Raw genomic sequence first — 13,515 nt, 5'->3', positions numbered from 1 at the left:
GGCCCAGTGGCTGCAGATGCCATATCAGCACTCAGAGGCCCAGTGACTGCAGAGGTCATATTAGCGCTTGGGCCCAGCGACTGCGGAGGCCATATCAGCGCTCAGAGGCCCAGTGGCTGCAGATGCCATATCAGCGCTCAGAGGCCCAGTGACTGCAGAGGCCATATTAGCGTTTGGGCCCAGCGACTCTCAGGTCCAGGTCTAACCAAAGCAGGTCCAAAGCAGGTCCAACCCGGGCTCCCCACGGTTCCGGGAAATAAGCATACCCTTCCCCTCAGTTGTACTTAAATAGTAAATGATACTATGGCCCAAGTTGGAATGGCATGGCGTGCACAAGCCGTCCAAATATAAAGGTACCGCACCCCTCAGTTGCACAACATCCGATATACCTTTACCCTCAGTGAAGCATACCTTATCCCTCAGTTAGACATCATTCGATATGCCTTATCTCGTAATAAAGCTCACCTCACCCCTCAGTTGTACATCATCCGGCGCTCCGCGTGCACTGAGGTGCCATCCCGATGGAAGCTTTGAGTGTGAGCCATGGGAAAGAATGAATGGAATCTATCGCTGTCGATGAGATTATTTTCCCAACTTGAGTACGCCCAAACAAAATGGATTACCCTTCTGCGGTTAGCGACGGCTGTGAGTCAGCACCATGCGGTCGCGACTCCGGTGACAGGAGACACAAACAGCAAGATCGGCAGGGTTGCTATCCTCGACGTCTGGAAACTCCCACTCAGACAGCGCCCAGCTTTGTTATACCTTGTGATTAATGGCGATCATAACAGAGATCATGAGTGATGATGTCCCAGACTTGCAAGGTCATTATTTACAAGCCGTCTCAGAATGCCTTTCATAACGTTTCTCACATCAGAAAATGGTTAAGCTCCTGAATACCATGACAAATGAGACTTCTATACCTATCAGCTTGACTGTTTTGCCAGCCAATGAGGCCAAAGAGGCCATATACCTTTCATGCAAATTGATGCATGCGTTTTGTCAGTATCGGGATGCTGCTAACAGGACTGATGAACTTCTGCACCACTGTACCTCCCTCGCCATAGGTGGCGGAACGTTTGACCTGGCTTGGCTGGACCCGTTTCGGGGCTACAAGATATCATGGCACGGCTACAAGATAAAGGAGAGCGGCTGGCGGTGGGGCAAGACCTCTTGTAGACTACAAGACTACAAGACTGGGAGACCTACGCTTGCACGTGGACCACTCTTGGGGGACGTGCGTAGGCGCTCTGGCCATGGGGCCCTTCAGCCCACTTGTGGCTGGTGCATGCGGCTGACCCCGGATGAACGGGGATTCTGCGACGCAGACTGAAGCATTAATGAGGAAGAAGGACGGATTGTGAAGGGATGGAGGGAGAGCATAACACACCCTTCTTTCCTAGGAGTTCAGCATTAACTACATGATGGTGTATGGAAAGGAGTGGCTTTAAAGTCGGGTTCACACCGAAGCCAAGAAAGCAGAAGACAGAGTCTTGTATTCACTTCTAGTATTTCCAGGCATGAGAACGAAGTCACGGTTTAATGCCCAGATACGATGAAGCTGGTGCTTTGAAGTCATGCATCAAAAGTTTAGAACGAAGCTAAGCCAAGTACCGTTGTGTAACTATAAATACTTCGCAAGAAAACTCGGAAATGCTGAAGGGTGGTTGCACCGTCCCCTCTGCGTCAGAGGAAGTGTGTGTTTTTGAATGGGATGCAGGATGCATTTTTCTTAAGTTTTCTGCAGCTCAGCTAAACAATGCCGTGTGTTTCTTTATGAAAGTTTCGTGGGCGTATGCCAATGTCCACAGTTACATTATGTAGTGCTTGAAAACTCGGTTGTTGCTTGTTTTTGCTTCGGTTGTTTTGAGCAGAGGTGCACTGACCGGAGTCCGATAGATGGGCATCACAGGACAATAGTGCCTGTCATTTTGTCACATGGTTGGCTCGCGAAAATTAGGTATGACGCTCTCGGAAATGTTATGGCACTCGCTTGAGTTTCCACATCGAATCACAACCATAACGTGAACGACTTATGTAGGGTGTGTTCGCAGGCGTGTGCGGCGGTAGACGAAGACGTGTGTCTCTGGGGAGGAACACATCCGCTCCCCAAAACAAGAAAGGCAGAGCAAGGGTGCTACAGTCTGCCGCCACTCGGTGGATCCAGTGGCTAGCGAGGAGGATGAAGGGGGTGGGGGGGACAGTAGCAGCCAGTGATATCCGGAGCGCCAGGGGCTCGTCAGCATAGCTATTCCATGTCAATAGCTCAGGCTTTGCTCTCATTATAGCCAGGCGCCTTTCGTCGCAACGAAACGAAAACGACTGGAGGAACAGCGTGTGCAATAGTCAAGTTGGTGGGTGTCTGCTTGCACATAGGTAACGTCATGATGGAGGATTAATTGCGATGCCACGGCCGGGTAATCTTTAATACAGTTTTATTACTGATCATTTACGATATGTGACGAACGGAAGAATTTCCACTAACGCAACGCTTGAATATAAACACTCATGTATTAATCATGCCACAACGCAGCACCGCACTACGCAGACTTGAGCTGTATGAGTACGGGAAGACGAACGCCTGTCATAGGAAATGTCATCTAAGACTGCCGTTGGTGGCTAGCCGCGCCATGTCGGTCGCTTTTCGGCCGATGGCTGCTAATGTGACAGGCGGAGTGCGATGTGGGCTCGCGCCAGACACCCCCCGACACGCCACGGGCATCGTCAGTCCAGCCCCTGCACGCGTGTGCAGTCTGGCGTACTATGCAGGCCTCGCAGCTGCATTAACCGGAGGCGAACGTCTCCAGCTAAACTGGCGCTCGTTGCGAGCATGGTATTACATGCCGTCCCACAGGGACTCCTTAACCTGAAAACTCAAGGCCCCCCAGACTTTTATTCTTTCATTCATCGGACTCTGGACGTGTCATGTGCTAGGCAAGACCCAGGGCGTGTCATGTGTCAAGCCAGGACCCCGGACGTGCCGTGCGTTAAGTCATGCCCCAGGCGTTTCGTCTGTCAGGTCAGGCCCAGACGTGCCCTGCGCGGCGTCAAGGTCAGAGGTGTCCTGACTTGGGTCAGACCCCGGGCGCATGGCCGCATCACGTGTTAGGTCAGGCCAGGTCGAGCCCTGCGGCAGGCCGGGACCGCACGTGTGTCACGTGAGGTCATGCCCCCGGCGTGCGCTCCGTCTAGACCCGGCATGTTCCCGTGTTCGGCCGGGCACGACCCCGCTCCATCGACGGCGCCAGATCGACCCGGTTTGATGGAGCGGCCAGTCGCCTGTGACGCTCGTCGGGGTCTGACCGGGCCAGGTGGTGCACCCCTACCGGTCATGCTACGAGCCAACCGCTAATGCCGGCACCGTAATGGCCTCGTTAGAGCGCTGTCGTCTATTGTAATAATAGCGATGCCCGGCACGTTGCGTGTCACCACCTGCCTCGGATACGGCATATGATGACACAGTGAGGTACATGTATGCATGACATCAAGTCAAAAGCATGCCAAAGTGGGACGTCGCAGTGTTTTCACTCGTGAGTAGTAATCATCCCTCCCGAATGTCGAGAATCTACATGCACTGCCAATTCGCGGCTGGGAAGCAGGCAGCGAATATAGTAGATAATTGCCAAAAAATTTCGGGGAAACCCGCATGCATAGCTGCCATTCCGGAGTAATGAGCATTGCCGTCAACGGGAAAGTGTCACAGCATCTGTAAGGCTGTGGCACATAAAGTCTGAAAGACCGACCACCTATGTGCATGCTACATGCTTTGGACCCACGGTTACATGTTTTGGCCCTCCATCTATGACCTAAGAGAGAGTGAGCCATTGCCACGGCTGTGGCTGGTAACAGCTCGCTGAGCTTTGGACTTCACCCTGATGAAATAAGGAGCAGAGTGTCGGCGCAAATCATCGCATCTATGATGTGGAGGGCAACTATTCAGCTATGCCACCCGGGTGACACTTTCGTTTAGGCCAAATGATTCAAGCACCTCGGTCGAATCACCGCAGGCTGACGGGTTCTGTTGGATGTCTGAAGAACCTCAGTCTCACAGCCTGCGGCTACTTGCATTTTCACGACGCCTGACATGCTGCACATGGCGCGTAATAAATGGTTCATGGCTGGTTCTTGCCATATTTTGCTACGGAAAGCTGATGCGGTCATTTGGCTACATAATGCCGCGATGCATTGCTCAGGCACGTGAGGAACTTGGCAAGGCGCTCTCCGAACGTAACTGGGAATAACCAAGGGTGTGAGAACTGCAGCTTCGTGTCGCGGCGAAGGGTTGGGTGCCGAGGGGTCGGGTCCCCCGACGTGTGGAAAAGAATCGTGGAGCATATGGCGGCGCATAAATAAAAGCAGATCTAAGGTTTCTCTGGCCAATTTCTCCATACGGTGGAAATGTATATCACTTTGAATAATAATGACTCCATGGGGAACGCAAACACTTGTATTACATGTAAACAATAACAATGGCGGGCTCATCAAGGCTCATACGATTCTGCGCCTCTTTAGCTGGGAGCCGTCGAATAATATACAATGACGGTGCAGGATCCTCAGCGTCGTAGAGGCACCAGTCAGCGTGCAAGGCGAGCAAAACTGAAGCTTGGAAGAAACTTACTTGTCGATCTGTGATGATCACCTAGTGATCGTCAGCATCACCACTATAGTCAACGCCACTACCACTACCGGAACTACGCAACCCAGGAAAACCCGGTCAACACAGGGACAAGAAAGGAGATTGTTAACACGACGTATTCTACAAATTGTTGGGCATTGCGTGCGAGCTGTTTGATAAAACTAATTTCCTGCGACATCGCATTTTTCCAATTTCACCTCCTTCATTCTATTAACATGGAAAGGAGTTTGCCTGACCGACCGGCCTGCCCGTTTCCCGTCGAATGGAATCATGCCACAAGTCAAAGTTCCCACGCCACAAGCAAAAAAACATAGCATTTCTTACGTTATTGTTAGTTTGGAATCAGGCTGCAGTCGGTTTCCTTCGTTGAAATGATACCCCGGTTTCTATTTCCGCTGAGGCAGATAAAGCTATTGCGAATGGCGCCAATAATTGCATCATATTCGTTGCAGAAAAGTGGGATATTTGCTTGCGCGCTTTTCATGCCTCGATCGTTTTCAATCGAGCCGTAGTCTCTCGCATTTGAGGCCGGTTTCGAAAAGGGTGGCATTGCCTGGTCTCCCAACGCACCTATGGGTCAAATGCCATCGAGATCGCCTTGCGGCTTAGTGGCCGAAGTTACGTTCATCTGGACCTTGCGGCCGATGTGACGTCTTTACCTGCTCTGGTTGGCGGTAGTACTCACCGTAATGGTTCAAAATGGACGGATCGATGGTGTGGGCACGAGAGTGCGCGGACACATCGATGCGCGCGCATCGATGTCGATGTGTTGGCGCGGGAGCACACGCACACATCGACTTGTGCCTTTCCCATACAACTGTCCGATCTCTTCTCCAGTTGAAAAAGTTACTTCGCGTCGCTACGACACGTTGTCATCGATACCTGGCCCAACGTCGACCTGTGGTTTTCAACCTTTTTGAAAGTTGAAATTGATATGTGCCGTATGCCCATCGAATGGGAAAGACTACGTTTTGTTCGAACCGTATTCAAGTCGAATCATATTATGTGGATTTTGGAATGCAGGAAATGCCCCGCCTGATCGAACACCTTACCAGCAAATTCCTACAAATTTGTATAACACAACTCTAAATAAAGAACTGTGGTTTTCTTTGTTGAGGCCGCGTACACTTGGTGACACATCAGGCGCCCGTGGTTAGAAGTTGTAGCGATATTAGCTTCTAGAAAGTGCCACGCCTTCTTCGGCCGACCGGGCCGAGCCTGCACATTCAGCCTCAGAATTTTTACATAGTTCAAGAGTACGACTGGCTCGGCTTCGGACTCGCTCTTGTCACTGGTGCTGGTAATAACGACACAATACAGTTTTCTGGTGGAAACCATACGTTTGTTTTCCTTCTAGTGCAATCGGTATTGTTCGTTACACTGATCCAATTTAAATCACCCGGTTGACACTCTGATATGTGGTCAATGTCCTTATGTCCACAAAAAGAGGGCGACTATCTTTACTTGACAAGTACCACTCATTTCACCGCTCCGGGATGACTAAATACATCATCTGTTTTACTTGCTTACTCTTTGCACACAATTCGTTGATTTGGAAAGTTGCCTATTTTGTTTTGAATGCATGCCACCTCAAAGGCATTGATGTGTGACCAAACCAGTGTACCAACGGTGTTCCAGTCACATAATGTCACGTGTTTTCTCTCCGAAGGGCATTCGATTCAGCCGGCAGAGGCAAGTGCACATAGAGTTGAGCGGGACGGGTTGTCGAGCACTTTCAACATCGATTACTGGCACCCATCAGGGAACAGCGGTATCGAAATTGCGGCAAGATTGGCAGGCATGCAGGCAGATAGAAGTCCTATAATTGCAAAACCGTATCTGATCGGGCTATCGATGTCTGAAACTAATTTCTAACGTGCTTCAGAGCCGGCAAATCCACGGCTTTCGGCGCAGTGCGAGTGGACCCGCCACACAAGAACACCAGCACTTATATAGATACGATTATGCAGTGTTATCAGTATCACCGTGTCATCCCCGTGTTGCTGTCGCCGCAACATCACGGTGGTACCACACCCCACAGGCTCACCCAACGTCAGAGTTATTGGCGGACCAATGCGCGGAGAGAAATTGATGCCGGTAGCTGTCCCTCATTGGCGAGACCTCGAATGACCTTGTCAGTGTTCATGATCGAAAGGTCTCGAATCGACCTGTAAATCTCAACGGGTCAGACCCTCCTGATCTGTGTGACTCGTGTCCTTCACTATTGCAGAAAAGGTGTGAATTAATGCATATCTGGGTTGGCAATTAGCGGGTAGGCATTTGCTGACTTTAGCGATGGCCATGCGCAGCCTTCTATCACATGACTTGTGTTCTACTAGCAGCACCTCCACCCTCCTCTCTAGGCTTGCTTTACTTTGTTTCGACTTCTTAGCTGGGAATGCCGTGACTTGCTTTTTTATGTTTTCTGGCGTTTACTTATGACATTGCATCGCAAGGATAGAGGGAGAGGGCACAGGTCGCCTGTTAATGGGTGATCCTTAAAAAATGGTTACTTGTGAAGCATGAACAGTGTCCATTCACATACTGAGGCGAGCGTTTTGCATTCAACAGTGCAGCGAACACAAAATATTTTCCCGCCTGTTCCCCAAACGAACGTTGCTTATATCAGTAATCCCAGCAAGGGCTAGACATTAAGTATGAGACACACGCCTGCCAGCCTGCCGGTCGGACGGCCGCGACACCTAAACAGAAAACATCGCACGAACCTGGCTAACGTATTTATGACTTGATGTGTTAAACAAATGATATTCTTATCAAGTTCCGGCAGAAAATGATTGTGCGGACCCAGACGTGATGCTTTTAAACCAGTCAGATTCGGCTGAATTTACTGCACTGCCATTCCGCTTGTTGCCGTCATTTTGTTTGCCGCCATTCCGCTGTGGTAGACATACTGACGGTTACAGTAAAGTGGAGATAAATTCATACCTTATTGTAAAATTGACGCAGTTTAGTAAAAAAAAACCGGATTTATCTTAGCACTATTCTATCACGTCATTGTAGCCGGCCCATTTCCACGTGTGGTCTGAATTACATCCAAACTTGCTTGATTTCGTTTCTATTCTGACAATTGCGGAGCATAGATGTGCTTCCGAAGTCTGAACTAATAACCTATGTAATGCTCATTAAAGTGCATCAGCCAGCGGTATTTAAGTCTCAAGGCCATATGTAGCTCTCCAAAGTAGCTCGCCTTAGGCCCTAGCGGAGCGCATTCGGGATAAGGTCTTCCAGCATGTCGGTGCAGTTCAGTTCAGTTCATTGCATTCACGGATCACCCAACAAGTGGGTTATTGTTTTATTCAGTACAATTGTATAAGTAGCCCAAATGCAACTGCAAAACATGATAACAACGCGACCACGTTCCTACGTTATCAACCATCCAGTCGTTCACACGACTGCGTTAAAAACAAAATCATCAATCAAAACATAAATTTTCAACATATGTTACATAGCGGCAAGCAAGCTATGATCACACAACGGGACTGTACGAACGCTCTAGTCTGGTGCGAAACTCATTGCGGATGTGAGAGGCGGTGATGGTCGGCGCCAGGCGAGTCCAGGATGAGGCCCCGCGATAAGAAACAGCCCTACGTGCCACCAACAGGCGAAGAGCTGGCAGACCCAGGGCGCCCACCACTGTCGCCCGGGTGGCACGCTGGCATACAGCGGTACGTGGGGTGAACAGGGACTGAACCTCCACAGGAGCCCGCGAGTCGTTCAGGGCCTTTAACACAGCGGGGCCGTGGCGGTAGCTGTCAAAGTCACTAATACAGCGTCAGCCCAGGGCTTGAACAGTAGTCGCCATTGAATCTCGCCGACAAGCATCTGTTACGATCCTGGCCTCAGAGTTTGTCACTCTTTGTACTTTGTTTAAGTAATACGCTACAGTCCCACCGCAGCCCGAGAGGCAGTACAGAAGATGGGGAAAACATGGAACTGGATGAGAGGTTTGCGAACTTCGGTCGAAACGTGGTGACGAATTTCATGCAAGCAGAAAAGATTGGGGTTGCACTTTTTGACAGCATGGGATGTGTTTATCTCCCAGGAAAGGGCACCTTCAATAGTAATGCCCAGCGTCATCACGGACGGCGAAGTGCTTACTTTGTGTCCTACAATGTTAAGGTGAAAGGTCAAGGTTTTCTCCAGGGATTGTGGAGCGTCAAGAAGAAGAAGAGTTGTTTTGGTGGGATTCATCTTAATGGAGTCGGATGTGAAATAACATTGAATCACTGAGATGGTTTTCTTCTGTAGGGCTTTCAATACGGATAGCTGGTCTGGACGAGCGGAGTCTAGCAGTTGGGTGTCAGCATAGGACACTAGCCTTCCGTGAGGGAGGTAAGATGGAAGATCGTTCGTGAAGATGCTGAAGAGGATAAGACTGACCAAGGATTCCTGACGGACGCCATGAGTCAGCGGAGTAGAGAGACGACCGCCTCTCACCATCTGACGCCGACCAGCAAGGTAGCTCTCAAACCACTTCCGACCAATGCCATACGACTGTAGCTTTGTCAGAAGGACGCCATGGTCGACGCTATCAAAAGCACGGCTCAAATCAGTGGAGCTGACGGCGACAATTTACCCAACGTCGATTCAACAACGTCAACATGAAGAGACGCCGCTGCAGTAGCGCCATGGCGATTTCACACCACACAGGCTCGCGTTAAAGCAAAGTTCAATGGGAACTACTGCTCTGGGAATAAATGAACTCGGCTCACGACCCCTTCACTGTCAAGTCCTCCAATGGTGATGCAACAAGTGTGCGCGATTTCGATAACTGCTATGGACGCGCTTACTGACTTCGACAATGCCAATGCGGTGGACAGAATATGTTCTTCGCGCCGGGTCTCCAACCGAATGATGTTCGTTTTAGCGATGACAGCAAGTGTTTGTGACTCTGAATCGTGCATACTAACGATCGCCGGCCGGCTGTAGCGCCTAAGGCACAAAGCAGGCTGCATCACGCGCATTCCCGTTCTAATTAATTGTCATTCCCAAAAGTGGCCTTTTAGCCCGAACATATGCATAACGAACATATGCGTAAGGAAAGAAACGTTTTCACTTTTGTTCTTGTTTAGTGTCGGCACCACGGCGCCATGACTCGAACTCATGCTATGCATTTGCTCCTTATTCCTCTGCACGAAACCCGGAACCTTGCAGGAATATTGCACCGTAAAAGGCGCACTTATCAGGAGGAGACGCTGTAACTTTTGGCGGATGCCATGCAATAATTATTTTTGGTGGAAAAATTATCTTTTATTACCAAAGCTGCCGTGGTGCATCCAGGATCAAGGGTAAAGGGTACATAAAGGGTAAAATGTATGGGTTCATGCCAGTGTGAACAACGTGTCGTAATCCAACACTCAACATGTTTTTTTCAGTATCGAAGATAGTGCTAGGAAAACGGTCAATTTGTCATCTCGGCGATTTAGGGGCCGAGCAAATGCCGTCATGTACTTTGGTGCGCTAGCATCACCGTGACCCGAAAGAGAGCGTAACGGCCCTTGCAGCCGATGCACTGACAAACAAGGCGCATCGGAGCCGAAAGCGGACACCGACAGCTGGGCCATCTAACGTGAGCATGAGAAGACTGATCTGGAATGCAGAAAACTCATTTTCAGAATGCTTTCAAATCAAATCACAGCGATGAAAACTGCACTTCAGAGATTTGCCTCAACTGCACTAGCAATATTTTTTCGAGCAAAAATCTTATTTAGGCGCTGGAACCAGAGATTCTGACATGTTAGCTACTATCGTTGGCAATGGACTGTTGGCTACGCAAGTTCGTTTGGAGCCAAAACGTGTATATTTACCAACTTAGACCAACCATTTACGGAGTGGATTTACGGAAAAAACATTCGCCCTGCACCTTGAAAAGTACCGAGAGAAAAACAAGTCTACTTTGCTAGCCATGGGAAAATAACGACTTTCAGAAATGTGCAGATGGGCTCATCGCGTGACACCGCATATTGTTCAGAGCTTGCAGCGAGCGATAACAGCTGCTTATGCGCTGCGTATAGTATTATCACAACTCCTCTGTAACCTGTGCATATCAGATCGATGTTTCATGGCAAGGCCAAATGTACGAAACCGTGCGGCAGCCCGAACTCCACGGACGGACGGACGTGGTCGCTGTGAAGCTCGGATGGTACCGCGCCCGAGACAACCGTACATCTCGCCACACCTCTCCCCACACATCTCGCCACACTTCTTCGATGTGCAGACATACAGAGCCGGCGCGCTGTTTATTTTCACAGGGCTTCATCAGTGCTGGGACGGGGATATCACACACGCTCGCGCCCTGAATGAAATAAGGCGCCGTCTTTGACCTTGTCAGAGCTGTGAACGCTCCGCGTGGCGCCGCGGTCGCTGTGGAGGCGCCGATAGCGCGCAGGCCATTGGGGTTAACCGTCCGGCTCGAAGGACGATCGTGTTGTGAGCGTGGTGGAGGCTCCGGTTGGCGCTCAGGGCGAGCCGTTCAGCTGCCGGTGCCGCCCTCGTGGCTCACCGCTCTGCCCGTTCTCGAATACCACGGACCTCACGGCGATGTGGCTGTTTTGTGTGCGTGACCTCATCTAAAGACCACATATTTTCTTCCAGCCGGTTTAAGATCATCGCGAGTGTCGTCTGAGATAAAGCGAGGGAGCACCAGCTTTGTTTATATTTCACGGGCACTGCCCGACGACATTGCAGGGTCAACTTGAAACCTCCGCGGGAAGTGAAATGACCGTAATCCGCTCGAACAGATCACCCTTCGAAGCGTCACCAAACAGCAACGACCCGTCAGATTTCAATGATACTGATATTCGATACGTGACGCATCAGATTCCGCCCAACCTCACTTGCAGCATCGCACCACGATTTGACAGCGCTGCACCCGCGTCCTCTGCAACACCAAGTGGCGTTGCGTTGGCGGCGATGTACTCACAGCGGCTCGGTGGGCTCAGTGCCTGGTGGCTGTCTTGCCGTCCACTCCCGCAGAGTGGGGTGCGATGGTGAGACTCATGCGTCTCGTGGCGCCCGCGGCCGGCTGTATCGACCGCCAGCGCCGTGAACAATAGCAACAGCCGGCTGCCGTCCGCCAGACAGGTCCAAACGTTGACCGCCAGCAAATAATGCCCTCAATAGGCCAGCGTGCTGCCTGATGGAGAGCGCTTGGCACCACTGGTAGCTGCCGGCTAACGAGACGAAGTCATGCGGCTTCAATAACAAAACATCGCCGTTGGGCCCTTCCCACCTTTCAGTAATAACGCGTCAGTCTGGAGTCGGAAAAACGGCAGCAAAACGGCAGCGTCAATATGAACGACGTGTTTTGCAGCATTTAACTTTTGCCTCCGCGGCACCCTATATTGCATCATGACTGAAGAGAAACGGCTCACAAGAAAAGGATAAACAAATGAGTTAGGGTGCTGCACAGCTCTAAACTTGTTTACGTTTCTGGTGTAATGAGTGAGAAGGCACATCAGCTGGAGCAGTCCTGGTAAAAGAAGGCAACAGAAACTACCACCAGTTTTTTGTACCCATTTATTCACACTTCATGAAAGCATTATTACCAATGCAGTACATCACACGCACGTAAACACTTGGACGTAACCATTACTTAAGTGTTCGTGATGCCGATTTCTGTTTTGTTACCATCAGGTGTGGTCAGAATACAAAACAGTTCGTCAAATCACCCCAGATTTACTGGACCTGAGACCCTGTATGCCCCATTGGTGGCTACGCCCATGTGTGAGTAAAATAAAAAAGAGAACTCGAGAGAACTATTTCACTGCATGATTTTACACTTTACTGGTACAAATTTACCAAATGACCACGCCCAGCAGCAATCACACCAGACATAAAGTTGGCACATTTTTTAAACTGCCATTGTTCAGGTTTTTGCCAGACTGCAGCATCATCACGATTACTAAAGCCGTTTTTCACTGGTGCATCCGTATGGCTATTTTGCAAACGTGAACAGGACTTAACTATGACAAAATCGGCCCGCCGCAGACCAGGAGGAAAATCGGCCGCATAAGCTGGCCGGGTAGCCATCTGGCTGACCGCTGAAGTTCTCAGGCGGCGGCAGGCCGGCGGGGTAACACGCCGCCAGGGCCGTGCCCCCCCCTCCCCACCCTCCGTCCAGCTCTGATTAAATTGGCAAATCACGTCGGTGGCGCGCGCCCGTTTCAGCCAGCGGCGCGAGCGGCACCGAGCAGCGCCACGTGGTCACGCTACCGACGCCGCTGAGCAGGGGGACCTGCGCACGGAGACGCGTGGACACTGACGCTGCTGGGGCATGAGGGGATCGTCGGCAAACGGACTGGGCCCACTCATTTCTGTGAAGGGAGCTTATGGTGTGTTTAATGGAATGGTCTTCCAGTTTATGCCTACCATAGGGGTCGGTCATAAATTACGTTACACATGAAGGGGAGGAGGGCTTAGACGTAACGGAAGCATAATAATGGAAGGCGGCTTTGAACACCGTAACGTTACTCTTGATCGTGGTTGCAAATTATTCAAAAATATTCAAGAAATCATGTTTAAACAGCAAGGCCGGCTGCCCTTGACTTACTCTTATGACAAACAGCACGCCCGTCTTTGTTTCGCGTCCCTAGCTCAGTTGGGGCAAAGCTGGCTTTAATTTGGGAGAAATTACGCTAAAAACTGCATAACCAGGTTAGGGGACTTTGCCCAGTGTAATCAGTGAGCAGCCAGGTGGTTGTAGAGGGTTGAGCTACGGCCACAGGTGCTTAAAATAAATTCTAAACGGCTCCGTGTCAGAGAGAAAATCTGCGCCAGCATTTTATTTCGACCCCTTTTCCTAAACATGCCCTGTCATCTACAGCAACGCTCTATGCATCGTTCCTTGTTCATGCTGC

The 13,515-nt window shown here is 50.4% G+C and overlaps 1 protein-coding gene across 1 annotated transcript in view; it reads left to right on the top strand.

Moving 5' to 3' along the window:
• LOC119112686 (multidrug resistance-associated protein 5-like) overlaps positions 1-13,515 on the top strand; it is a gene marked incomplete in the record, with an annotated part of 224,150 nt that overhangs the window by 69,338 nt on the left and 141,297 nt on the right.

This window comes from Pollicipes pollicipes, unplaced genomic scaffold (genome assembly GCF_011947565.3).
Source record: "Pollicipes pollicipes isolate AB1234 unplaced genomic scaffold, Ppol_2.1 Scaffold_7261;HRSCAF=8764_pilon_pilon_pilon, whole genome shotgun sequence".
NCBI classification, from domain to species: domain Eukaryota; kingdom Metazoa; phylum Arthropoda; class Thecostraca; order Pollicipedomorpha; family Pollicipedidae; genus Pollicipes; species Pollicipes pollicipes.
This window is presented reverse-complemented; position numbering and strand designations above follow the sequence as displayed.